This window comes from Tamandua tetradactyla, chromosome 7 (assembly GCF_023851605.1).
Source record: "Tamandua tetradactyla isolate mTamTet1 chromosome 7, mTamTet1.pri, whole genome shotgun sequence".
NCBI classification, from domain to species: domain Eukaryota; kingdom Metazoa; phylum Chordata; class Mammalia; order Pilosa; family Myrmecophagidae; genus Tamandua; species Tamandua tetradactyla.
In genome coordinates this window covers 12216934-12241134 of record NC_135333.1, presented here as the reverse complement: position 1 = coordinate 12241134, position 24201 = coordinate 12216934, and the positions used below count along the sequence as shown (strand labels likewise).

The 24201-nt window shown below is 38.5% G+C and overlaps 1 protein-coding gene across 1 annotated transcript in view; it reads left to right on the top strand.

Annotated features, from left to right (window-relative positions):
• Window positions 1–24201, top strand: part of RGS7 (regulator of G protein signaling 7) — a 532876-nt gene that overhangs the window by 214400 nt on the left and 294275 nt on the right. The window lies entirely within an intron of this gene.

Here is a 24201-nt window from a genome sequence, read left to right as displayed (position 1 = left end):
CGTGACAGTTCCCTAGAACTTACACCCAAAACACAAGCAATGAAAGAAGAAATAGGCTAGATGGAATCTCCTCAATTGTACACTTTGCATCCAAAGACTTTGTCAGAAAAGTAAAAAGGCAGCATACACAGTGGGAGACAATATTTGGAAACTACATACCAGATAAGAGTTTAAAACCCAGAATATATAAAGAGATCCTACAACTCACCAACAGAAAGACAAACTACCCAATTTTTAAAAATGGCAAAAGACATGAACAGACACTTTTTTGAAAAGGAAATACGAATGGCTCAAAAACATACGAAAAGATTCTCAGCTTCACTGACTATTAGGGAAATGCAAACCAAAACTACAAGGAGATGCCATCTCACACCTAGTAAAATGGCTATTATAAAAACAAACAAACAAACAGAAAATTACAGGTACTAGAGAGGGTGTGGAGAAGGAGGCATACTTATTCACTGTTGGTGGGAATGTAGAATGGTGCAATCACTCTGGAGAGCAGTTTAAGAGTTCCTCAGGAAGCGAAGTATAGAATTGTCACATGATCCATAAAGTCCATTACTAGGTATATATTCAGAGGAACTGAAGGCAGAGACACATACAGATATTTGCAAACTGATGTTTATAGGGTCATTATTCACAGTTGCCAAGATATGGAACAGTCCAATTGTTCATGAGCGGATGAGTGGCTAAACAAACTGTGGTTCATACATACAATGGAGTATTATGCAGTGGTAAGAGAATGAAGTCATGAAGCATGCAACAACATGGATGAACCTTAAAGACATTATGTTGGGTGAAATTAGCCAGAAACAAAAGGAGACATACTGTATGATCTCACTAATATGAACTAACATTAATGAGTGAACTTTGAGAGTTAAAGTTGAGAGTACAAGTTATCAGAAGATAGAAAGATGGTAGAGATGGACATCTACCTAAAGGAGCTAAAGGAGCACAGAATGCTCAATAGGATTGACTTTAAAGATCTAGAAATGGATAGCACAGTACTATCGGATGGTGGCACAATATTGTAAGTACAATGAACAAAAATGAGTATGAGTGTGGTTGAAAGAGGAAGGCTAGGGGCCTGTGACACAGAAGAAAAGATAGAAGATTAAGACTGGGACTATATAACCTAGCAAAACCTAGAACTGCCAATGATGGTGATTAAACGTACATATATAAGAATGCTTTTGTATGAGGGAGAACAATTGAATATCAACATTGCAAGGTGTTGAAAATGGGATGGATATGGAAAAAATGCAATCAATACAAACTGGAGTTTATAGTCAACTGTAACATTATAATATGCTTCCAGTAAATGTAACAAAGGCAATATACCAAAGCTAAATGTCAACAAGAGGTGAATATACGTGAGGGGTATGGGATTCTTGTGTTATTGTTGTTGTTTCTTTTTCATTATTATTATTATTGTTTTGTTTTTCTTTTTTTTTTCTTCCTCTTCCAGCTTCTTTGCAGACAAAATAGAAATGTCCTTATATAGATTTCAATCATGAATTCATAGCTATATGATTATATTGGGAACCAGTGATTGTTTATTTGGGTTGGATGGTATGGTGTGTGGATAAAAGTGTCTTAGATATAAATAGAAATATACAAGTGCTGGAGAAAAGAAGGAGAGAGTGATATAGTCTTCCTTATTAACTGTTGATAGGGAGGTAGAGTGGTGCAGCTCATCTGGAAGGCAGTGTGATGGTTCCACAGGAGGCTAAATACAGGATTGCTATATGATTCTGCAACCCTGTTAGCAGGTATATGCTTGGAAGAATGGAAAGCAGGGGCATGAATGGACATTTGCAAACTGGTGTTTATGGTAGCAGTATTCATAATTTGTAATGAATGGAGGTGGCCTAAGGGTACTTTGGCTGATGAACGGAAGGGTGGACTGTGGTACAGTTGCATGGTGAGTCATGCAACTAGGTGAATGGACCTTGAGGACAGTTTGTTGAGTGAAAAAAGCCAGAAGTGAAAAGACAAACTTTATAATGCCATACTAATATGGACTAAATATAACATGCAAACTCTGAGAATTGAATCCAAGGGCATAGGTTATCAGGGGAAGACTTACTATAAAGGCTCCTAGATTGTTAGCTTTTAGAGCAGGCACATCTATTCCTGAGTTGAAACTGTTATTTCTAAATTCTGGGATGCTGAGCTCTTTGTTTATAAACTGGTCATTTCCTGGAAATTTGGGTATTTGTGTGAGACTTAGCACTGGAAATTAGGGCATTTGTGTGAACCTCTGAAAGTAAGCATTACCCATATAGCAACTGTTAAAAACACTGGAAAAGTGATCAGACTTCAATCAGAGGTATGAATGAAGCAGATCTGGTTAGTATTAAGATAAATCAGACTGTGTTTTAAAACTTCAGTTACTGGATGAGACCAAAAGAAGAGATGTTTATTTTGTGCAAAATTTATATTTTTTGTATCACACTATCTAATTTATCTTGAATGTCAGTTTATTCGAACACCACAGTTATGTAGAACCTTGAATAGGAAGTGAGATCTTGTTGGTTTGTACAGAATAGTGTGATGCCCCAGTACATCCCAGAGTAATTTGGGTAGAGAATGAAAAAGTATTTGCAAAGTCCCCTTGTGGGACTGGGGGAAACAGTGGAAATATTAAACTTTCCCACCTGGGGCAGTCCTGATATTCTCTCAAGTGTTGGGGACTACCAATTTAATAGACTGAGCCCTTGATCTTGGGATCACCCCTATGAAACTTATTCCTGCAAATGATGGGCTAAGCCTACTTGTAATTGTGCCTAGGAGTCACCCCCAGAGACTCTCTTTAGAGCTCAGATGTGGCCTCTTTCTCTAAGCCAATACTGCAGGTGAACTCCCTGCCCTCCCCCTACAAGGGGCATGACTCCAAGGAGTGTAAATCTCCCTAGCAACATGGGACATAATTCCTGGGGATGAGCCTGACCCTGGCATCTAATGATTGAGAAAGCCTTCTTGACCAAAAGGGGGAAGAAAAATGAAACAAAATAAAGTTGCAGTGGCTGAGACATATCAAATAGAATTAAGAGGTCATTCTGGAGGCTATTTTTATGCATCATATAGATATCCCTTTTTAGTTTTTAGTAGGTTAGAGTAGCTAGAAGGAAATACCTGAAATTGTTGATCTGTATTCCAATAGCCTTGATTTTTGAAGATGATAGTATAACTATACAGCTTTTACACTGTGACAGTGTGATTATGAAAACCTGGTAGCTGACATTCCTTTATCCAGTGTATGGACCGATGAGTAAAAAAATAAGGACAAAAATAAATAAAGAATAGGGATCTATAAGGGGCATGAGATGTTTTGGGTATTCTTTTTTCATTTTTGTATTTTTATTCCTATATGTATTTTTTTTTGCAGTAATGAAAATGCTTACACATTGTTTGTGGTGATGAACGCACAGCTAGCTATATGATGAAACTGTGAACCATCGATCATACACTTTTGATGATTATATGGTATGCGAAGATATCTCAATAAAATGGCATTAAAAAATAAGAGGAAATTGGAAACAATCATGTAGTCCAAGTAAAGTTGTCTCATCACTAGGCAAACAGATACAGTTATAGCTTATGGTGCCTACATACTTCCTGGAGAACAGCCGTCACTCAATTACTATTTGTTGAATAAACACATGAATTAATAAGAAGAAAGTAAAGAAGGGGAAAGAAGATAACATTTTTCGAGTTCCTATCAGGTATGGTGTTGATACTTTACATATGCAACACTTATTCTTGATGGAATATTTACTCTTCCCCCCAAAAAACACATAAATCTCAATTCTCCTACCTTCTGGGTTAATTCTTAAAATTATTTAAAAATGAGCTTTGCTGTTACCTTGCATACAAAGTACATGTTAATCTATGTGATTTACTGGTAGTACTGCCACTATTGTCTGATGGTTAAATGTTATACATAATTTGAGCCTAGCATTATCAAACCTATTTCCATATTTCCCTAAATATAAAATGCAGAAAAGAAAAAAACAAATTACTACATTTTGCAGATAGTAGAAGACCAAGATATTATAATCCCCAAATCACATAGCAAGTATATTCATTAATCCTACTTCTAGGTTAAGGCCCTCCCTTAAGGTTTGCTAATCACTGCAAACCACAATGTGATCTAACCTTACAACAGATTGAAATTAATTTAGATTATACAGTTTGGAGCATAAGGGATGATCACATTGGGTACAGAGTTGTGGGGGAGGAGAAGAAGCAAGTGTGGAGCCATTGACTTTCTTTGCATTATTCATTGCTTCTCTTGACTTTTATAATAATCCCTGGAGGTAGCAAGAGACTAATTTCTTTCAGGAGGATGCCCTTTATGGAAATGAAATCTTGTGCCTATGTGTGATTAGTTCCATGTGGCAGACTGGGAGGTGGTGATTATAAACCAGGGATGCTTCAAGTAAGAAATAAATGCAAGCAGTGTGGCAAAATTTAGTTACCAATGAGGCAGAAGAAAAAGTTTTTTTTCTTCTCAGGAAAGGCAATGGGTAAAATGGGAGAAAGAAGAGAATTCCTTATTTTCTGGCTTGGCACAAAGTATATGCTGGGAATCGTGTCCCTCAATCATTTATGGTCAGAGATCAGCTATTGTGACAGACTCAAGTTTTCCCAAATGTTTCTTCTGATGCTGATATTTTATTAAGAGGGGTTAGGGAGCAATTGTGTGACATTTCTTCTCCTATGACAGTGACTTCTGGAAGTGGTTCCGCCCAGAGCATACTTGCTTTCCCTTCCTAAATCCCCACTCATCAAAGGGAAGAGCAGTCAGCTCTGGTAGACCCCATCAGAGCAGAGCTATGGTTACTTCTTTGCTTTGCCTTAGGCCAACAGATAAAATCACAATTTATCTTTCCGAACTGCGTAATTCAGGTGTCACTGCTTTTCCCTTTAAAGGAGATATATTTGAGAAAAAGCTTATAACCTGTATCTTCCTCAAAATGGAGAAGGACTATAGGGAAATATTCATGGTGGGAAAATAGTCAAGGAAAATGTGAATTTCACTTTTAAATCATTATTAAAATGTTTAATTAAACTGGGAATAGCATAGCAGAATCATAGAATTTTAAAATTAGGGGCTGACCTTGAAGGCTATCTAACCAAACTTTGAACCAAATGTAGAAATCCCTCGTCACTTACTCTGCTTGAGTATTTTCAATGATGGTAGGGAGACTTTCTCTCAAGTCAGCCCACTCTCTTTTTATGGAGCTCAAATTGGTTAAAATTCCACCTTCAAACTCTGCCTGGAGCAAATGAAACAGTTTATAAACATCACTAAAGCCCGAGACAGGGCAGCAGGAACAGGAAAAAAGGGAGAAGGAAAATACACCTCCTGACTCACTGCAGTTGGCCCTTTGGGAGGTTAAGATTTCAAGGAAGAAAGGAGGCAAGAGAGTAGAAGAGGAGAAGTGAGCTTCCTTGTTGTGCTCTTCCTTCAACCTCATGTAGTTAAAGCATTCCTTGCCCGACTGGCAGCTTCGGGATTGGCTGGCCACGGTGTCAGCACTGTGTTGCAGGCTTATTCCTGTCATGGGGAACAGCAGATTTCAAGTACCAAGTTTAGCATCCCTCTGTGGGTTATCTCACAGACAGCCAGATAAACAGCACTTGATCTAGGCATGCACAAGACAGCACAGTGGCAGAAGTGATTAGGTTTCTGCTGAGAAGCACCAGCTATTTGGAAGCAGCCACCCAATGGGCTCATTCCTTTCTTGGTATTGATCAGCCAGACATTGCATTTATGACTTCCTTGTTTTTATGTCGGTCCACAAAGTGCCTTCATGATTAAACCTCCACGCATCAGTAAGTCATAATAGGGTCTAGAAATTGTTAGCATTAAGGCATTTTACAAAACATTGCCCTGTGTTTGCTAGAGGGTCCTGGTTCATCTAGACTGCGTGTGTGTGTGCCCATGTGCATGCTTGTCTGCAGGAGGTGGATGTGTTCTCAGGAAGGGTTTAGCGTTAAGACAGGGAAAGAAACAACCTACGTACCTGGAAGCCAGTTTGGATGAGAATTTCAATCTTTACACAGTAAGCTCTGTAGTCCATCTTCTAGAAGCAGTCCATTTGAAATACGCTTTATTTTCCTCCACCTAAGAACAAACTTGGAAAGTCAGTAACATCTATATATTATAGTATTTTAGCTATATAAGTAGTCTAATTCTGTGGAAGATGCATCACTTCCTTACTTGCCTTTAAAGATTTCATTCAGAGCTGCCTATTTGTGACTTTTAGGGGGCATAATCTGTTTGAGGGCATGCAAAAATTTCCAGTTCTGCAACCCAGACGTTCCAATTCTTTGAGCCAAGGGCGGGCCCCGGGATCTGAAGTTGAGTAGCTTTGCAGATGTTGTCGCACTATGAATTTCTAGCCTCTTGTCAGTGGCCCAACAAGGCAGATTTTTTCCTGCTTCCTAGCTGCTTATTGCTGGACTTCCCTTCCTGGGGGGGATTGACTGGGGTACTGATCTCTCTTTCCCTCACTTCCTCTCCGAGCCCCATAATCAGTAGAGAACTTAGACCATTTCATAGCTTGAATTTTGTACTTTAGAAAGATATATTGAAGTCCTAACCTCCATTTACTCAGAGTGTTACCTTATTTGATAATAGGGTTGTTGCAGATGTAAATTGTTGAGTTAGAATGAGGTCATGTTGGAATACGGTGGGCCCTTTGTCTAGTAGGACTGGGGCACCTGAGGCTTCTGAGAGAGCATGGTCTGCCGACACTTTGATTTCAGACTTCTAACCTCCAGATCAGTGAGATATTAATTTTTTTTTTGTTTTAAGCCACCCAGTATGTGGTACTTTCTTGCAGCAGCCCTGGGAAATGAAATCCATAGTCTCATTTTGGGTAGAGAACATTTATCGTAAAAGCATACTGCTGCTTAAAGTAACTGTACTCTTGGAATTAAAGAAAAGTGCTCAGATGGCCTTAGGGAAGCTAGAGGAGTGTAGCTTTACAAGCTTTTTGCTGTTTATGGAGACTGCCGCCTACTGCAAATGTCTACAAGGCTAACTAGAGAGTGGTGAGTCCTCAAGAGAAGCCCCAGATGCTGTGAGATCAGAGAACAAACATTAACAGGTAACTTGTTTTGCCAAGTATATCTTAATAAACTAATTTAAGATGAGAAGTATTTTTATTTATTTGCATGTAAGAACTGGTCTTAGTTTTTTTTGTTTTGCTTTGTTTTTTTTGGTGGGGTGGGGTGCATGGTCTGGGAATCGAACCCGGGTGTCACGCATGGAAGGTGGGCATTCTAACCACTGAACTACCCATGGTTTTGAGCTTTAAAAGAAGTTTTTGCTTTGCTTCTGCATCATTCAACAAGAGAAAGTCGCCTCAAGAGGGGATATTTGAAGAGTGTTAAAGGTACCCTGTCTAGAGGGTGAGCAAGTTTAAGGGAACCCTCAGGGAGTGGGAAGGATAAGAAACCAGCCGCTGTAAGAAGCCTTTACCACCTATAGGCCTGAAGGTACAAGAGGAGGGAACTCTCGCTGTAACCTGTCAAAGTTGTCTTACCACAAAAGGGTCTGCCTGTTAATCTAAAAAGGGGAGGGAAACCCACAGGAAGGAAGCAGAGGGAAATTCAAGTCTCCAGTTCTGCTCTCCTTCTGCCAGTGGTCCAGTCAGAAGCCAGGAGCTAGAGAGCCACTGAGGCTGGCTCCCGAAGCCAGTGAGTAGGTCACAGAGCATGGGAGAGAATAGGGAATAGCAGAGCTAGAGGGCAAAGAAGAACATCCAGCATGGTCTCCCTCTGTAGAGTTATTTAAGTTAGGGGTGGCACATGAAATAACAGTTATTGGGTATTGTTCTAGTTTACTAGCTGCTGGAATGCAATTAAGTTGCTAGTTTACATTTCTAAGACTGTGAAAATGTCCAAATTAAAGCAAAGCTGTAGAAATGTCCAATCTGAGGCATCCAGGGAAAGATACTTCAGTACAAGGAGGCTGTTGAAGTTCAGGGTCTCTCTCTGAACTGGAAAGGCAACATGGCGAACATGGCAGTGTCCGCTAGCTTTCTCTCTAGGCTTCCTGTTTCATGAAGCTCCCCTGGGGGCATTTTCCTTCTTCGTGTCCTAAGGTCTCTGGCTGTGCAGGCTCTGTAGCTCTTTTCAAAACGATTACCTCTTAAAAGGCTCCAGTAAGCAACTCCACCTTCAGTGTGTGGAGACACACCTCCATGGAAACCATCTAATCAGAAGTTACCACCCACAACTGGGTGGGTCACAGCTCTGTGGAAATAATCAAAAACCTCCCACCCAGCAATATTGAATGAGGATTAAGTAATTTTGCTTTTCTGGGGTACACTACAGATTCAAACTTGCACATTCTACCCTTTGGACCCCCAAAAGACATGTTCTTTCCAAATGCAAAATACATTCATTCCATAACATTATCAGGAAGCCTTAAACCATGTCAGTAACAATACAAGTACACTACAAGGTCAGAAACAATGAAAAATCTCATCAAAGTCAGCTACAAGCATGATCTGTCCTAAGGCAAAATTCTCCTCTGGCTCTGGACCTGTAAAACTCAGAACAAGTTATCGACTGCCAACATATGAAGGAGGGACAGTCATGGGATACATATTCCCATTTCCATAGGGAGAAATTAGAAGGAACACAGAGACTATTAGACCCAGATGGTTCTGGAAACCTGCAGGGCAAATGCCATTAGATTTCAGTCTGAGAATCATTTATCTTTGGGGCTTCAGAAAGTGGTAGTCCCACCCTTTCCAAGGGCCTATGCAGCAGTCCACCTCTCTCCAAATGCTGCCTTGGGGGGGGAGGGGACATTGGGAAAACCACTATTTTCGTGGCTCCACCCTCTCCAAGCATCACTGTGGCTCTCTGCCATCCCTGGGACATACATCTAACCCCTCTATGTAGTGGCAGTCAGGATCTCCCGAATCCCCAAAGAATGTGTTCTACCCTCTCCAAGGCCTGAGGCAGCACAACTCTTCCACTGCAAGGAGGTGGAAGGCCCATCCTCTGCCTTTGAGGCAAATTCACCTTCTCCAGATACTTGGGTAGGTCCACTCTCCTGGCACCTGGTTTCTTGACTCTAGACCTCTGCCTCCATTGTTCTGCCTCTGAAGACATTTTACCTTCACTTTGTCCCTTTTCTTAGCCTTTCAGTCCAAACTGACCGTGGATCCGTTTACACAGATACCACAACAGTTTTGTTGGCTTTCTATGTAGCATGCTCAGCTCATGACCATCAAACAAAAAGAGTTTCCACAAATCTCTTCTGGATAACTCCATCGCCAATCTTCCTGACTTTTTCTGTAATGGCTGACTGTTTCCATTTTTGGTTAAATCCTCATGTGGTTCATTATTCTTTCGGGTCTCCCTTTCTGGAAGCCCAGAGTTTTTTAGATGATCAGTTTCTGGTTTCTTTGTACCCAAGAGTTCAGTTCTCCACTTATCTCTTTCCTTTCACATTTCACTAGAAGCTACAGGGGGAAACCAGCCTGCACTTTTCATATTTGATTTGGAAATCTCTTCTGCTAAATGTCCAAGTTCATGACTCTTAAAATCTACCTTCCAGCCAAAACCACTTAGTCAACTTTGCCAGATTATCTGTCATTATAAAACAAGAATTGCCTTTCTTACAATTTGCAATAACACATGCCTCATTTGTCTAGAGCCTCATTAGAGGTATCTTTAGAATCTACATTTCTACCAACAGTCTCTTCAAAGCATTTGAAGCCTTCTCTTTCAAGCTCTTCACAACTCTTCCAGAATCTTCCCCTTATCTACCTAAAATACTATTCCAACATGTTTGGTGTTGGAAAACTGCTGCAGTACCTCACTTCTCTGGTACCAAAATCTGTTCTAGTTTGCAACTGCCAGAATGCAATATACCAGAAACAGAATGGTTTTTAAAAAGGGGAATTTATTAAGTTGCAACTGTATATGTTCTAAGGCCATGAAAATGTCCAAATTAAAGCAAGGCTATAGAAATGTCCAATCGAAGGCATCCACGGAAAGATACCTTGGTTCAAGAAGGCCGATGGCATTCAGGGTTTTTCTTTCAACTGGAAAGGTACATGGTGAACATGGCACCCTCTGGCTGCATGGGCTCTAAAGCTTTTTCTAAATGGTCCCTCTTAAAGGGCTACAGTAAGCAACCCCACCTTGAATAGGTAGAGACACATCTCCATGGAAACCATCCAATCAAAAATTACCACCCACAATTGGGTGTGTCACATCTCTATGGAAACAATCAAAAAGCTCCTACCCAACAATACTGAATGAGGATCAAAGAACTTAGCTTTTCTGGGGTACACACAGATTCAAACTGGCACAAGTATATTATGACAAATATAAAATTTTGGAGTCTAAAGTCATAAAAGTTTTCATGAAATTCCTTGCATATTTGTTTTTAACAGTAAACATAATTAATAAAGCCACTATCAATAACATTGTACATATATTAAATTAGTAGTAATAGGGTCACTGTTTTTCCAGTTATCATTCATTAAAATTATTTTTTAATGCAGATTTTGTGCTGCTGTCTGAATTAAGCTATAGAAATGCAAATGCCAAGGAGATATAACTCTTTTCGTCAAGAAGCTCATAGTAGGAGTGATTGAAAAGTAAAAAGAAATTTTAATTAAATACGGTCTTTGATGGTGTAATATCAGAGAATGTCAAGGAACATGTATTCTAGACTTGATGTGCAGAGAAAGGATAAATAAAAGCTTCCTGAAGAAATGATGCTTGAATGGAACTTATAAAACCATGTATCATTTGGAAATTTTCATCCTCAGCTAAACTTGCAAGAGCAGTTAAATCAAATAATCATTTCTTTAAGAGTTAAGTTTACAGCAGAATTAAAAATTGGTTTTAATTGGCATCATCTGAAGAAAACCCAGGTAGCCAATATACTGTGAAAAGTATACAGTACTTCTGTGTACTTCTATATCCAGGGCTCTCTTAACCCTAAGAAATGAAAATTATGCATTTTTTCTTTTTTCTTCTTTTTTAAAAAATACTTTTATTGACGAAAACAAACAATCCACTTAGGACCACCCAAAAATGGATATCTTAGCTTATCCATAGGCATATTTAAATAAAGTGTCAAAATAATCATTGTAAGACCTGTGTTGGCACAATATATTTCATAAATCAATTTAAAATTAAGGAAAAAAGTAAAAAGTCTACAAATTCAAATAGAGTTTTCTTAAATTCTAAATTTTAAACAGTAAATTAAATACCATTTGGCCAGCTATTAAAACTGTGAATGTTCTCAAAATATCAAGTAGAAAGTTATTACAAATATCAACGTTGCTATCGCAATGACCTGTGTTACTAAACATTTTCCTGATTTCAGGAAAATATAAAGATACAAATGTTTTTACAATTAACATATGAAAATCTTAACCACCTAAAATGGATGTCTTAGTCTATCCGTAGGCATATTTAAATAAAATATCTAAATAATCATTGTAAAGACTGTTTGTACAATATGTTTCATAAACCAACTTAAAATTCAAGCAAGGAAGGAAGAACTCTACAGATACAGATATCAGTTTTTTAACTCCTAAATATTAAACACTACCTTAAATACCATTTGATTCCTGAAATAAAAAATCTGAAAATGTTTAGTAACCTCAGTCACTAGTATAGCAAAGTTGATATTTGTAATAACTTTGTAGTTGATATTTTAAGAGCATTTTTCTTAAGCAAAGGGAACGTAACATAGTCTGGATGCCAGACTATTGTGAAAACTAAGTGAGAAATGTACGATTCCCCTTATAACATTTTTTCTACTATTTAGCAAACTTATTTGAGCTAAGATGAAAGCAGTCCCCAAACCAAATTCAAATGAAAAGCAGGAAGAATCAGCTAAAAATATTATATAACTTCCTTTGGTCCCTCAAAATAGGTAGCATAGGCATTTTCGGGTAATCAGAGGTTTTGCTCCTTCTTCACCCTAGTTGCCCTAATTGCTGTGATGGGCTTTGTGACTGAATCACATAAATAACAGCTTCAACTGCCCAGCGCGCCACCCGGACCCACCCTGTGAACTCAGGCAGAGGCAGGCGCTGGAGTGAGCCACACCTTAGTGAGCCTAGCCCGGTGCCTGACACTGCAAACTATAAATAAATATCGCTTTACTTGAATAAGACTACTTGATCCTTCCTCTACCATCTACCCTCACCCACTTGAAACAGCTTCACTGAATTGGCTAGTGAAGGGATTTGGGTAAACCTGTGGAATCGTATTTGATTGATTTTATTTCTCCCTAAGAGGACTCCTATATTCTTTTCAGAGCACTGTAACACTTTGTCTTTTGCTGCCCACAGTTAGAAGACATCTCATTTTTAACATGCCATTAAAAAAAAATAGTTTAATCAGTAACATGATAAAACCAATGCATAAACGTAACTTTATATAAAAGCCAATTAAAACAGAATCACCAGATGGGATAATGTGAACTATACAGCCTTCCTGGTCACCTATTTCAGTCCCCAGGCCCACTGCCAAGAAGTATAAACTTTTAATAGTTTCTTAGGTATGCAGAATTGTTTTATGCTTACGTGTGCAGTCGTGTTCAGTCCTCCATGTACATTTGTGTGTGTGTACATGAGTATGCGCCTGCATGCATCACCCTCTATCTGCACTAGGGTGTGTAACAAAGGTGGATTTTTTACCACTGTTTAGTCTAGCCCAGGTGGCGATTTCTGATTCTCTGCTATTCCCTTCTTGATTTTCAATGACTTTATTTTATATTTGGAGGGGTGCTTATAGATTTCATGGACCATTAAAGAGGAATAGGGTGCCCACACTGGGTATTTCATATGGAATCTGCAGGTGGACATTCTTCTCCTCAGCTATCTGTATGTGACCTGAAATCCTCATTTAAATGTCAGTGGTCAGTCAGCAGGTGTCAGGGCAGCTTCCATGCAACTTCCAGAGCAGCTCCTGGGTATTGGTCAATGGAATTAGTTTGATCATATCCCTAAATTACTCAGCTTGTCTCTTCAGGAGTCTCTGCCAGTCCTGGGAGTCCTAGAGCTAAGATTCCCTCCCTTTAGGCATTCTGCTTCAACTCTCCCCCATTCATTTTCTACCACCCCCTTCCTCTCTGGGAAAATGTTGAAGACTCTTCCCTTTGTGGCTATTATAAACACAAAGGTGACTTTTCTTTCCCAGGAGTAAGTTTGGGGGTGGGGTGAGGGTGGGAGAAGGAGAGCTAGAGGCCAACATCCCTAACTTTACAAAATTACTCTGTCAATTTATCTGTGTGCTCTTATTCCCGGATTAACTTCCTTCTTTTCTAGTTCTCATCAGTTAACCTTAGGAAATAGATAATTCCTTTGTCTTTCCCCTGTCACCACTCCACCTGCCCTTCCTGCACACTGCAACCCTCACCTCCCTATCCCTGCCCCTTGCCGCCACCCTTTTCCAACTTATTTTCCATTAATAAGGGAAAAAAAAGGAGGTCTTTATCATGGCTCACAAGTAGATCATGTTGGTGAACCTGGAAACAGGAAACTTGAGCTTTTGTGGTAACATTAATTATAAATGAAAGCCAGCACCATCAGTGCAGACAACACTTACATTGGAGTCCCAACCTCTGATTCAGTCTGCTTTTTCTCAGATTTCATATAGGAAACAAATGTACAAGTTATTCTAACTTTTGTTGTGAAATTTGCATTCAGTAAGGTAGAGACTATTACAATGAACATCCATATGCTCTATCTAAATGTAACATTTGTTAATATTCTGCTAATATCAGTTTTCTATTGTTCCATAACAAATTGCCACACATTTAACAGCTTAAAACATCACAGCATTATTTGCTCACAGTTCTGTTAGTTACAAGTCAAGGTGAACTCAAACGGGTTCTCGGCTCTGGGTCTCATGAGGCAAAGTCAAGGTGTCCAGTTGGGCTGGGCTCTTGTCTGGAGGCTCTGGGAAGAGTCTGCTTCCAAGCTCACTCAGGTTGTAGGCAGAGTTCAGTTCCTTGTGACCGTCAGTCTGAGACCTCTATCTCTTTTTTGATAATGGGTGCCCCGTCAGCCCCTCGAGGCTTGCGATGGACCTTCTGAAGTCTTCTTAGGGCATCACAGCTCTCGCAGCAGGACTCACATCGCATCCCTCTCATCCTTCAACCCCCTAACTTCCTCTGTGTAACCAGTGAGGGGGTCATGTGATTAGATGGATGATCTCCCTACCTAAGGTCACTAATGACTAGTCTTATCACATCTGCAAAATCCTTTTCATCACTCAAAGTAGTACACTCAAGAGGGAAGAGTTTGGGGACCATCTTAGAATTCTGCCTACAGCATTCTGTCACATTTGCCTTCTCCCCTTACGTATCTCTTTCTTTTAAAGTTGCATACATAATGACCTTCACCTCTTACTACATCAGCATGCATCTTCTAAGAATAAGGATGTTCTCATCATAGCTAATAGACTGGTCATGTATTTTGATAATCATCATCTAATATCCATCCATTTTCACAGTTCTCCAGTTTATTCCCTAATCTAGCATTCAAATAAGTTTCTTGCATAGTATTGTTTGTTTTATCTGTTAGGTCATTTTGAATCTAGAACGATTCTTCTACATATATAGGTATGTGAGTGTGTATTGTCTTCATGCTTCTAAACGGTTTAAATTGTGTTCATTGGATTTTTTTATTAATGAGAAGAAGAGTAAAATCCCTGGCTTGTAAATTCCGACAATCCTTAGAGAGAAGTGTCTCACTAATGGAATATCCCTCCTTTTTTTCTTTGTATTATGTCTAACCCATCACATTTTTCAGTTAGGATGGTTGAAGTTGCCACGTTTAATTTGCTATATATTTAGGCATCATCTGTCCTTAACAGAATGCATAATGTAATTCAAACTGATGTAATAAGTCAGACCATTACCAACATGCCTTTCATTTGCTCTGTTTGATTAATCAGTTTCTTCTGCATTTTATTATGGGGCAGCTGGAAAGGGAACCTTTTTTTCTTAATCGGTGAGGTAACATTGGACGTTATGCATAAACACCTTCGGTTTGCACATTTGTCGTGCTTAGATTTGGAGTGGGAAATAGGAAGGAAGAAAACGAGGGCTGTGATATGAGAGGAAATCCAGGTGATGTATGGAAGTTTAGATGTCGATGTCTCATTTTCAGTTTTTAAGCATTTACTTTCTCTGCTCCAGCCTTTACATATATGCGTTTTAGAAGTCTCTTCTCCATCCCCACCGGCGTTTACCTTCTAGAACGGTAGTTCTCAAAACGTGGTCCCCAGATGAGCAATATCAGTTAGTGTAGCCTGGAAAATTGTTTAAAAATCCAAGTTTCCAGCCCCTACACAAGACAGACTGAATTAGAAACTTGGGGGTGGGGTCCAGCGATCTGTGTTTTAACAAGTCCTCTGGGGGATACTGATGTGGACGCAAGTTTGAGAATGACTCTTCTCGAAAGAGTGAGATATCCTCATTTCGGTGATTAGATTCAAATGAATGTGCAGAAATTCAGAATCCCGTATAATTCCAGATACCCATTCTCCCACCCCATCTCCGTGCTGTGAGAGTTTAGTTTAATTTGAGATTCAGTATGAGTCATGCATGACTCTGGAAAAGTTTTTTTTTTTTTCTTTTTTTAAGGTACAGAGAGTAAAGTCTAAAGGAGAAAAACATATTCTGCTGGATTAAAAATAATGTGAATTATGTCATTGACATAAAGATGTCATTCTTCAGATTGGCATCAAATAAATCTCTGTAACTTAGTTACTGTTACTTTCTAAATTGCTGCTTTAATAGCTATGTTACAGCCAATTTTCCTTTATTGTTACTTATTATATTGTCCTCTTGCTGCCTTCACTTTGCAATTAAACCTTTGTTCCTATTATTTTTTCATTTAACTGTTATTAACACTTATTCCCAAAGATGGATGGAAGAGAGGAATGTCTTTTCACAAACAGCAACAACAACAAAAAAAAACAGAAACACACAATCCAAACCCTTAATAGTTCAGGTCAGAGAATCAGTGCTCAAGGAAATCAGGTAACTTGCAAGGTCAGAAGATTTTCAGATAAAATTTGGGTCATTTGTGTTTTAGTTCAGTATATTTTCCATTATTTGTTAGCAATTCTTGTAGGTAGGTAGAAGAAATTTTAGAGTTGTTAGCTGGATAGCATCTTTGCATTTTTCTTATCTTCCCCTTCTTAACCAATAGACAGGAACAATTGAAAGCTGCCTGCAGGATTTGTAGCAGTAATTATTTACTCGAATGTTGCCAAGTAGAATAGCAGATTTATTCCAGGGCATTTTTTTTTTTTTTTTGCAAGTCACAGTGATTCCGGTTTTTAAAAATGGAAACAAACAATGGTCCATAATACAATTAAAAGCATCAGTAAAGAGCCTAGTGGTTTTTTTTAAATTGTTGTTATTGTTAATCACTTAGAATGGACAATTAACTCTCAGATTAATCCCTGGAAAATTAAAGGAACATCTGGTGAAATGCATTATTTTTGACTTATTATATAAAAGTGGTTACCAAATGGGTTCTTGCTGGACTAGAAAAATGTTAATTCCCACCCCAGTTTTCCCCTTTTTAACTCAGCCAAACAATATTCATTCTAAATGACTCTCTGCCATGGCACACTAACAATCTGAAGACTTCAGTTGCTAAGCAGTGATAGAAACTTCTGATTATATTCCATGCCTTAGTACTATAACAGCTTCAGAGAAATGTATTAGAGTGGTGACAAAATAACAAAAACTTGCAATTGTAAAAAAAAAGTTGTTCTTAAATAAGAACCAGAAGCTTTGTTCTTATTTAATTTGATATAGCAATAATTCTTGAAAGTGGCTTTAAAATAATATTGAGAGACCAAAGATGAACTTTGATGACCTAAGATTTATTCTCCCCTCCTCCTTTGTTGACATAACCCTAACTTTCCTTAGATATTTATCCTCTTTCATGTGGCTGCATGGCTAAGGGAGTGTAAGGTATGGTTGGAAGTTGCGTCAGCATCAACTGGGAGCTTGAAAGAAATGCAAAATCATAGCCCACCCTAAACTTCTTAATATCCTGTGGAACCTAGAAATCTGTGGTTTTTTTATTTTTATTATTATTATTATTATTATTTTTGCATGGGCAGGCACTGGGAAGCGAACCCAGGTCTCGGGCATGGCAGGCGAGAACTCTGCCTGCTGAACCACCGTGGCCCACCCAGAAATCTGTGTTTTAATGATCTCTCCAAGTAATTCTGGATATTTTGGGGTTGATATATCTATTCATTCCCTTTGCCAGTAATTGGCTTATGAAGAGACACAACCCGATTCTCACTGAGGAATCTCTTCTATGGAATTACTGGGATAAGTTTTTGACTATTTTATAAGGAATGACAAGTAAGAGATAGTCCCCTTTTCATTGCCCTCTGCCACTGATATGTGAAAATATGGTGCCCAGGGCTGCTGCAGCCATTTTGTGCCCATGAAGGCCACATGCTAATGATGCAGAATGGAAATACGGAGAGAACCTGATAGGCCCAAATTTGAAGTCATCTTACCTCAGGACTTCTCATTTTGTGGAATTTAAAAATGAATAAGCAAAAATAACTTTTACTGCTTAAAACACTTTGAATTCATTTTTTTGTTTTTAGTGGCCAGTAACCTCTGGTACATTTGAAAGTACAAGGTCATTTATGACATTTTGCAATTAAATTTCATAGATTTGTGCATTAATTATCATGGAGACAGGGTAAAAAAATCACCTCCTTTAATATCACTTATGTTCTGCAAACTCCCTGTCAAGATGTTAGAGAGAAGTGTAATTTGGGAAATTTGTAAAGTTATACTTAATTACCTAGTCTCCACAATGCTAATTTTTAGTGAATAATAGCTGTACTTCTGCTAATATTTCTGGATGGGAACATTATTATGATTATTTGTTTAACTGCTACTTAATTGAACTGCTTTCTTTCTGGCCCTATATTTGTAGGGGGTGAGGAATGTGAAATATAACCAAGGCTTAAAAATGTTAAAAGAATTTATACAAAATTCCCTTTATACCAAATTCCCTACCTACTCCTCTGAAGTACTGCTTATTTTGCTTGTTATTCTACATCTTGAAATAGCATCTTAATAACTAGTCTCTGAGAAATTTCTTTATAAAAGAATATTTGAAACAGTTTGTAAGAAATAGGTCATTCACATATACATATATACCTACATCTATTCCATAGTTTACATTTTTGATGTTGTGAAATGTTTTCTGGCCTTCTTTTTTAATAACATAATCCACTATATTTCACCGTCAAATCTATTCATCTAGACTTTGAAAAGTTCACTTTTCTTATTTTCGGATGTAAACATTATCCTTATATATTTATGAAATGTTAAATCATTTGCAGAGAACAATGTCTAAAACTGTATTTTTACATCTAAATGTATACACTTTTAAACACATAAATGTTACTATTTGTAGTCAACACTAAGCATTTACCTCATTTTTATTTTAATTGATGAAATAAAAGGATATTTATTGTTTTTAAAATGAATGTTAATGAATATCTTAAACCATTTTGGTAATTGATTTCTAGCTTAATAGAGCTGTGATTTCTGTATGATTTCAATCCTTTTAAATGTGTTGCAACATGCTCTATAACCTAATATATGGCCAATTGTTGCATGTGAGCCTAAAAATATGTGTATTATGTAAAAAATGGCCCAAATTTTGTGAATATTCTTTATTTAGCAGGCCCCCTATTTGTCCTTTAAGACCCAACTATAAGGTCATCTCCTCAGGGAAATCTCTGCTGATAGCTTGAGGTAGAATTAGTTGCTCTTTCATCTAGGTTTCCCCTATAATATTACTTTGACATTGACTTGAAATTTATACGTTTATGTATTATCCTACTTAGACCATAAGATCCTGAGTTCAAAATTGCCTCCTGATTAATCTTTACTCCTATACTTAGTCTATGCTATATCTTATCACATAGTATGTACTGAGGAAGTATTTCTATAAGGAAGGAAAGAAGGAAGGAAGGCCGAAAAAAAAAAATAAAAGGAAAGAAGGGAAATGAAAAATAGAATAATAGATTAGATTTAATTATATGCTTAGGACTTTGTAAAGTTGTTTTCTATAGTTGAGCAATGCTGTCACCCATTGCTAAATACAGAATGCACAATTTGAAAAGAAGAAATAATTGTAGCTAGCGCTTATGCAGTGTTTTCTCTCCAAGTATTTTCCTAAGCTCTGTAGTGGGTATATGGGGAGGGAGACGGAGGAGTATACACTCATCGAATCCTCACAATAATCCTGTGAGGTAGATAGTAGCTTTCTTCAGTTGCTGAAATTGAGACACCAAAATGCCGAGTAACTTTCCCAAGGTCACAAGCTAGAGAGCAGCAGAACTGTGATGTTTACCCATGCAATCTGACTCCTGAGCCTGCTGTTGGAACCTCTGCTACACTGAACTCTTAGTAAGTACTAAGAGGAAGCCCACAATATTTTAACCTTTTGGAGAGCAAAAGCAGCAAACTTTGAAAACTCTTTGTGAGGCAACATAGTCTTCAAACTATAGAATGGGGTTACCAGGATCCCAGCTCCAGCTCTGCCCCACATTCCCTGTTGGCAGCTTTATGAGCCATCTAAACTACTTCCATCTCTCTCAACTCCATATGCAAATTGATGCTAAGAGCAATTTTTCCTTACCTTAGATGGAAGCTGTGAGGATTAGTGAGATAATGTCTGAAAGCACTTTAGGTTCCTAAGAGGGAATAAAATCTATGTAGTAAAAGGGATTAAATATATGCCTGCCTTAATCCTTTGTAAATTAGATGGGGAGTATAAAACTCTCAGAGTCAGGCTGCTTCTATGCTGGGTAACACTGAAGAAAATGCTACTCAGAGCAATAAATATTTACATACCCCCTTATTTTCTAAGCACCTGCTATATGTCTAAATTACTCTAGTTTTGAAAGTAGGGAGTTGGTTTTATTCTTTAAGCAGTTGGCATGAATTGTTTTCTTAAAGAACTGACTTTGTTGGGACAGTTCCTTGCTGAACGTATTTGGGATAGAAATTGAAACCTGGTTGTGGGGGAAGCTGTCCTACAGGAGACTAGAGGGGAAATCCTTGGCTTTTCCATAGGGGGAGGTGGAGGATGAGATCACTGGGGAGGTAGTGGTGGAGGAGCAGCTGAATGACTAGGGGAAGGAGGGACAGAGATCTAGAAAAATTGAGGCTATACAATGAGGTGTTATCCTTTACTTGTTATCCACTCAAATATTAAGTAAATTCTAGGAATGCTTCATGTGAGTAGTGTTCTCTGGGGACAAGAGTAAGGCTGAATTCAGGATAATGGCCACCTGTTTGGGTAGAGCTAAGCCATGGAAGGGTAATCTCCTAGAATTAACAGAAATCTTAGGGTGGCTTAAGACTCTCGCACTGTCCAGTTGAGGGACAAAATCATCCTACATAGATCTCAGACCACAGAATCCCCAGCTGACATCCTAGGTTATAGTTCGTGAAGCCAAAAGACATGAAGATCCAAAATCATTTACAATCCCAAGAGCGTTTTTTGTCTAATGTCCTGTGACAAGTCAAATGCTCTAATTTCTGAAGAAGACCTTATACTTCCGTATGTAACCAAGTTTCTTCAGGCCTCACCAGTCTGTTAGTACAGACAGAATCAATTTATCTGTCACATCTCCAATTATACTGGTCCTTGCCTTTACCTGCAGTTCCCTCCAGTCATCCATCAGTTCTCTCCAACTGGAAGTCACATAGATGTATCTCGCATATATGCAGAATCATTTCTGCTGCCAGAAAACCTTCAGGTTCCTATCAGGGATCAATGGGCTCTTCCCTGTCCACTGGGAAATACCTGTCACAGGCCAGACACCACTGTTTTCAGACACTGTGCTACTGGAATGCTACTTTGATTAGCATTTGATGATTATTGCTAGTTCATCATTTAGTGTTTACTCTGTTCTAATGGAGCATGCTTTTATGATTTTACTTTTCTTTGAGTATGACCCCTCCCTCCCTCCCTAAGTCTTCCATAGGAATGAGATACAAATCTAAAGGGATCTAGTCTGGAGAACTGGGCCTTCCTCGGAACTACTCTTCTCATCTGTTGGCTAATGCTTTTTAAATCTTAATAGAGAAAAAATTCTTTCCTCTATGTCTGGTTCATATAAAGAGGGATGTTCTCTAAGCACAAATCTGGCTTCTCCCCACCCCTTCACTAACTTGGCCTCAGAAATTGGAGTGATTTATTTGATGGATAGCTGTGCTGGTTTGAAGCTGTTGCATATCCCAGAAAAAGCCTTGTTCTTTTAATCCATTCTTGCACATTCAGACCTGTTCTGGGTGGGACCTTTTGGCTACGTTGTTCCAATTGGGATGTGACCCACCTTGAATTGAGTCCTTTACTGGAGTCCTTTATGAGAGGATAAAGGGCAGAAACATAGAGAGAAAGTGTAAAGAGAAATGGCAGAAACAGAGAGAGAGAGTGTGTAAAGAGAAATACCCAAGAGATGCTAAGAGAGAAAAGCTGAGAGAGCCCCAAGAGAGAAAGCCATTGGTAGCAGATGCTGAAAGCAGCAGAACCTGGGAGCAAAGGGCCAGCAGACATCACCACCTGCCTTCCCATGCAACAGAGGAAGCCCAGATGCCAGCAGCCTTTCCTCAGAGAAAGTATCTTCCTGTTGATGCCTTAACTTGGACATTTTCATGGCCCTAGAACTGTAAATTTGTAAACTAATAAATCCCCATTATAAAAGCCAACCCATTTCTGATATATTGCATTTCAAAACAGATTTTGGTATGAGAAGAGTGGGGTGCTGTGATTTCCAGAAATGCTGGAAAAGCTTTATAAATGGGTAAGCGGAAGATTTTAGAAGAATTGCAAGGTGCTTGATAGAAAAGGCTTAGATTGCTTTGAAGAGACAATTGGGTAGAAATATGGACACTAAAGTTACTTCCAGTGAAACTTTAGACAGAAATATATGAATGTGCCATTTGCAACAGGAAGAAAGGTGATCCTTGTTTTAAAGTGGCAGGTATTTTGGCAAAATTGAGTCCTGGTGTTGGATGGAAGGCAGAATTTGAAAGTGATGAGCTTTGATATCTAGCTGAGGAAATTTACAAATTAAATCTGGAGAGTGGGGTCTGGCTTCTCCTTGCAGCTTACAGTAAAATTTGAGAGGACAAGCTGAGAACTGAACTCCTGGGTACAAATTTTTCAGATAGTCTGAAAAATTCTGGGCTTCCATAAAGTGAGACCCCTGCATCTTTAGTACCCCATCTGAGGATTTAACCAAAAATGGAAGAACTGGTCCACCATTCCAGTGTGATGGAGATGGAATTATCTGGAAAGTATCTGTGGAAGAATAGAATGACATTTTATTGTGGCTTGAGAGAGCAAACACTGGGGTGAGGGCTCTAGCATCTCCAAACATTGACTCTGGTGACTCCTTGATTTTGAAATTCTAGCTTCCACAACTGTGAGAAAATATATTTTTTTTTGTTTTAAGCCTCTAGAGTTTGTGGTAATTTGTTACAGCAGCCCTAAGAGTCAAACTCATATACCTATTCCCAAATATTCATCCCAGTCCCATCTGTTCTTTCTGTGCTTGCTCCTAGGCTTCTGGGCTGCCAAAGGGGAACACCAAGATTAAAAATTCCAACTTTTGGCTTAATATTAATTCCATGACAAGGCATCATGATCTCACAAAATTTCCTATTCTGTATTTAGAAAGGTTAATTTCCTATTGATTCAGTACATTTGGTAATTTAGATGTAATTTTTTTTCTCAAGCTCAGAGTTATTGGAGAAGATAGACATATTAACATTTAAGTCATAATATGGTGCAGTGCATAGAGAACAGAATTATGTTCTGTAGCTGTAATCTTTTGGAAGTACTGCATGCCATAATCATCTCTTAGAGATCTTCAGTGCAGTTCAAAAAGTAAGACCTCTGGAAGCCTTATATTGATTATATCTTTCCAGATATTTTTCCATCTAATATTTCACAAACAGTTTGGCCACTGAATATCTTTTCCTGGTATCTGTTAACTCCCCAGATTACTAGTGTTCTGCTCTTTGGTATCCTTCAGAGTCAGGAGAAGCACACTGGGCTTAGGCAAGGGTATTTAATGAGTAGGGAATGCTATCCATGGTAAGATCATAATTGAGAGAAATATTCATGGAAAGTTGACACATAAGACTAGAATTGAAGCCTTTGATTGTGGTCTAAGAATATGTAAGAGATCTTGACCTCAGTTTGTCTCTAAAGTCCAAACTGTGATGGGAATCAGACTTATTTAATCTATTTAAATTGTGCCTAACTTTTACATGTCCACTATAAATCATTGGGCCCTATTTCCTAAACTGTGGACATCAAACTCCTTGATCTGCTGCCACTTTGTCAGGAATATCTCCTTTCTCACTCAGTCATCTTACTCTGTTTGTCTCTATCTATAGGATTGGACATTTCTGCATCTGACCACAGTTCTTGGGCATGAACAGGAAGCATGGGTCATCTCAGAGCTTCTCTGGCCCAGCCCCTCATTTATTCAACAAGTTATTTTGGGTATATATATATGTGCTAGAGAAAAAGGTTTCTGTACAAGGCATTGCTTCTGTTCTTAAAAGTTTGTACTCTAATGGAAGAGATCGATAAATAAAGTACAATTAACAATATCAATAATAAGTAATAAGTGTAAGAAGAAATAAGTGTGATGATACCAGCAAGTAAAGAAGTGTGTGAAAGGAAGCATGTCAGAGCCATTAATGTGCAAGCAGAATTCTGGAAGATAAGCAGAGTTTTGGGTAGGCAGACTCATGTCAGGCTTGAAGATGTAAGAGGATGACTCACTTGGGGAAAGACAAGTGGCTTGTAAGATTGAAAATTCCAGCACGGGAAGGAAAGACGTGTATGGTAATTGCATTAGAGATGTAAGAAGGGACCTCATACCATGCCAAAGACTTTGAACTTTATTTTAAAGGCAAAAGAGAAACACCAAAATATTTTCAACAACAGAGCAAAATAATTAGCTTTACTTGTCACACATCACTCTGGCGGGCAATGGTGGTACAGTGGCAGAGTTCTCGCCTGCCATGCCAGAGACCTGGGTTAGATTTCCGGTGCCTGCCCAGGTAAAAAAAAAAAATTAAAGACTACAAGG